This window comes from Castanea sativa, chromosome 3 (assembly GCF_040712315.1).
Source record: "Castanea sativa cultivar Marrone di Chiusa Pesio chromosome 3, ASM4071231v1".
NCBI lineage: Eukaryota > Viridiplantae > Streptophyta > Magnoliopsida > Fagales > Fagaceae > Castanea > Castanea sativa.
This window is the reverse complement of record NC_134015.1, coordinates 34,970,575-34,975,939: the sequence shown is the minus strand read 5'-3', so window position 1 is coordinate 34,975,939 and position 5,365 is coordinate 34,970,575.

The window sequence follows — 5,365 nt, the reverse complement described above, 5'->3', positions numbered from 1 at the left end:
TGATGTCAATAGATGGGTTCGCAGCTTTGATTTTATCACCAAGATCAATTTCACAGCCTACAAGCTAGGGGGATCAAGGCTCTGGGTAATGTCAAGACCAAGTGGGATTTTCACCATGCCACCGTGAAGTTCTGGGATACAGAAGACCATGTATTCCAGTTCAAAACTGCTAAACTTTGTCCCATGACCGAAGAATTTTCAGATATTCTGGGTTATGAGCTTGGCAAAAAATCCTTAGTAGTTTCTTGTGATCTCAAACATAAGGAGATCTTGTTTGATGCTCTAAGGCTTTCTACTTCAATTACCAGCAGCATGATTGAAGGCCACATTGATGCGAACCTCAAACGACACGCTTTGAGACCCAACAAAAATATTGGAATACTTGCCCAAGAAAGCTAAAATTCAGACTTTTTGATAGAAACCCTAACCCAACGTTTATAATTGAAACGCGAACCAAAGGTATAAGTTGACCTTGACCCAATGATTATAAAGAATCACGAGCCAAAGGTATAAAGTTTGAACGCCACAAGGAAGAATCCTTGATAAGTTCACCGTTCTTGAAGAACCAAAAGAGAGCAAAGCCTCACCTTTTCTGATTTCTATTCAATAATATTATGAAAAACGTTTACAAATTTTAGAGCCTATTTAAGGGCTCCATAAAACTTGACAGACAAGAAAATATATTCTAAAATAACTCCTAATTGATACCTTACCATACTAGGAATCAAATTTGACCTAAAAAGCATTAAATGCACCTAAAAACAAGGAAAATACCTAAAAAACGTACTAAATAATAAAACCCTAAATAAAAGTTGATTTGGTCTGAAATTAGCAAATCCAAAATAGGAAAAAATCTGCCTTAATTGATATAGAGCTAGAAAGTCAATCAGCCATTAATTCACGCCATAAATCACTCCCAATTAAGCCAGATCAGCCCTAAATAGCTTGAATTAAATTTATTACACTTTTATCTTCCTTTGGGCCAAGCTTGGAATGTCCTGCGTTACAATCAATCCAAATCTCTTGAATCAACCCATTAAGTGCTTCTTTGATCTTCTTGGATCTTGCTCTTGTAATAGGCCCAACTGGAACATGCAATGGATCCTTGAATGCTTGTTGATTCTCATCACACATGGTGAATCTTCAAGGATCCATTGCATGTTCCAGTTGGGCCTATTACAAGTGCAAGATCCAAGAAGATCCAAGAAGCACTTAATGGGCTGATTGAAGAGATTTGGGCTGATTCTAACGCAGGATATTCCAAGCTTGGCCCAAAGGAAGATGAAAGTGTAGTAAATTTAATTCAAGCTATTTAGGACTGATCTGACTTAATTGGGAGTGATTTATGGCATGAATTAATGGCTGATTGACTTTCCAGCTCTGTATCAGTTAAAGCAGATTTTTTCTTATTTTGGATCTGCTAATTTCAGACCAAATCAACTTTTATTTAGGGTTTTATTATTTAGTAATTTTTTTAGGTATTTTCCTTATTTTTAGGTGCATTTAATGCTTTTTAGGTCAAACTTGATTCCTGATATGGTAAGGTATCAATTAGGAGTTATTTTAAAATATATTTTCTTTTCTGTCAAGTTTTGTGGAGTCTTTAAATATGCCCTGAAGTCTGTAAACGTTTTTCAGAAAATTATTGAGTAAAATTCAGAAAAGGTGAGGCTTTGCTCTCTTTTGGTTTTTCAAGAACTGTGAACTTATCAAGGATTCTTCCTTGTGGCATTCAAACTTTATACCTTTGGTTCGTGATTCTTTATAATCATTGGGTCAAGGTCAACTTATACATTTGGTTCACGTTTCGATTATAAACGTTGGGTTAGGGTTTCTATCAAAAATCTGAATTTTAGCTTTCTTGGGCAAGTATTCCAATATTTTTGTTGGGTCTCAAAGCGTGTCGATTGAGGTTCGTATCATTTTTGTTTCGTTTTTTTTTTTTTTTTTTTTTTGTGTAAGATAGGCAAACTTATCTTAGAACCAAAGCTCTGATACCAAATGATATGAACTCCACCAACAATTGTGATGAAACCCGATAACAATGATGGTTTGGAACCCCAAGATCGTTAGATAAGATTTGTTGAGCCTTGACCCATCATCTAATCAGATGAAACACCAAGACTACGTTGGATTGAAAACGCCACACCAAGAATTCCTAAGAAACTCTCAAGAATCAAGGTGATAAGTTTGGTTGTTTGAACGCCACAAGATTAACTTGATAAGTTCAAGAGTTCTTTTAAGAACCAAGAGGAACACAAGACCTCACAAGGAGAATAGTTTTTCTGAAAACCAAAATTGATCTTTAAAATTCATACTACCCATCTATATACGTGGAACAACCCTCCAAGAATAGGCAAGTCATAACTACAGCTTTGAAAACAGCACAAAAATTAAGCAAAACAAGTTCTCACGTTTTTTGGATTCTTGGACTTTTAAAGGCAGTCAAACAAGCTAAATGATTAGTTTTATTTGCCTCTTCAAGTGCTTTGATGACATGGACTAAGCCTTGATTATTATCTGAGCCCACCTTGGTCTTTTCAGAATCAGCCCAATTCTCTTGGACTAGCCCATTTAGTGCTTCCTTGAAACGTTTAGCTCTAAATCTTGTAATTGGGCCACTAGGAAGTGACAAAGGGTCATGTGCAAATTCAACTCCATTTCTACGTGTATGATCAGCATGACCAGCTCCTTGATTTATATCATGTTTCTCCCTTATCACTTAGATACAAAATTAAATACAATTCCATCTTATCCTAATCCTATCTCAACACAATTCAAGATTTGTATTTTGAATACTACAGCTGTGATACATTAGTAACACTAGCTGCGAATGACTTAGCTGCTATCCTTGATGACTATAGCTGTATCCTTAACAATATATGATTATATTTGGCTTTAATGGCAAGGACCTAAAAGAGACCGGTTTGACTGATGCAGTTTATAACAATCAAGGTATTCATTACCTTTTTTTTTTAATGCCTATATTTAAGATCAAAATTTTGGTAAGGTAATTATGTTCTATTGAAGTTTGGTTCCACCTTTCATGCAAACTAAAAACAATGGGGAGCCGGTGAAACAAAGAAAGGAAAGTTCTCCTATGGTAATTTCATCATAGTTGACTTGGGTGGCTGAAAATTATATGACCACCTACAATCACTTCATCTTTTTATTTTTTAACAAAATGATATCTAATAGAATAAAATCCTTTGTTATATTTCTAAAGTTTTAGACGAGGTTATCATTTTGTTTTTAGACTTCTAGTATTCTAGATCTTTTAACAAGATGATGTAAGACCATATAACAAGATGAGAAACAACAGATCTTACCTTAAGGCCTAGGAGCTGGGCTATTCATCTGAGGTCTGCCAAAGTCGCTCAATTTCTGTGGTTGTCATGTGTACTGTGTCATGCCTAGAACCCAATCATGTCTTGCGGCTGGGAGTCACACTTTCATTGGTAACGGCATCACTAGAGGTGTCTTTCAACCAGACCCTCAAGCTAGAGGCCAACATATTTGAGACCTTGGATCTTGGCTCTCTCATCATCATCTATTCATTTGGCTGACAAGTCGTGTTTTAATGACGATGGTGCCTTGGTAACATCTCTTTATCTTTCTCATCTCGGCCCAATTTTAGATGACTAGATATGGGCAGAGTAAAGAGATAATCATTGAGTCTCATCCCATGAGGTACTCTAGATTGAACTAAGTGAACCCTTTGTTACAGGAAGGTCTAGATGACTAATCGTATTCCCACAGACGGCGCCAAACTGATGATGCCAAAATCGTCAGTTGGGTTACTCGTCCAATCCGGAGCTCTTGACGATCTTGTAGGACCTGCGAGATAAAGAGAGTTCATTGAAAAGACCACCGGGTTGTGCCCGGTGGGTGAGCCTCCGATGCTTAAGTTAGTATCAACCCAGATCTTTCATATATAGAAGGTATTTTGCAATAGTTTCTAATGTACCTTAGCAAATGGACAAGTTGTTCCTTTTGTAGATGACTTAGGTAGCTGTTGGACATAAATAGGAGTGATTATTACCCTAATTGTAACGTTCTTTATCTTGATGAGAGGGTTTAAGGTCTTTGATGATCGTTATTGAATGTGTTGGGCGGTTACTCATCTATCTTTCATGGCCTACTAATGACGCAATGACTATCCATTAAGATGGACGACCTTAATAATTTTTATAGACTCATCAGTTTCTGAATGGGCTGAATCGGGACATTGCTAACGTGGTGGAGTTGCAGCACTACGTGGAGTTGGAGCACATGGTGCACATGGCAATAAAGGTGGAACAACAGCTTAAGAGGAAAGGAACTCAATCATTCCAAAATCAAGGCTCTTCTGCTTCATGGAGGTCAAATGGGAGGAAAGATGAAGTGGCTATTTTCAAGTCCAAAACCGAACCACCAAAAAGGAGAGATGAAACTCCCAGTGTCAACAAAGGTAAAAATGAATCTCAAACTCGTAATTGTGATATTAAGTGTTTTCGTTGTTTGGGAGTAGGTCATATTGCTTCACAATGCCCAAATAAGAGGACCATGATGGAGAGGGGGAAACTAAAAGCGAAGAAGATGATGACCAGATTCCATCACTTGAGGATGCTTATGATGATGAAGTGGAGTATACAGTGGAGGGCGAGTCACTTGTTGCTAGGCGTGCTTTAAGTGCCCAAGTCAAAGAGGATGACATGGAACAACAAAGGGAGAACATTTTTCATACTAGATACCACGTCAACAACAAGGTATGTAGTATGATTATAGATGGGGGGAGCTGTACTAATGTTGCAAGCACTACTTTAGTTGAAAATTTGAATTTAACTACTTTGAAACACCCTCGACCATATAAGTTGTAGTGGTTGAATGATTGTGGAAAGGTTAAGGTAAATAAGCAAGTACTGGTTTCGTTTTCAATTGGGAGGTACAAGGATGAAGTACGTTGTGATATTGTTCCAATGCATGCAGGTCACATTTTACTAGGCAGGCCATGGAAATTTGACATGAAGGTCAATCATGACGGGTTCAAGAATAGGTATTCTTTTGTTAAAGACAATAAAACCATTACTCTTGTACCGTTGACTCTAAGACAAGTGATGCGAACCTCAATCGACACGCTTTGAGACCCAACAAAAATATTGAAATATTTAACCCAGGAAAGCTAAAAACCAGATTTATGATAGAAACCCTAACCCAACGTTTATGATCGAAACGCGAACCAAATGTATAAGTTGACCTTGACCCAATGATTATAAAGAATCACGAACCAAAGGTATAAAGTTTGAACGCCACAAGGAAGAATCTTTGATAAGTTCACAGTTCTTGAAGAACCAAAAGAGAGCAAAGCCTCACCTTTTCTGAATTT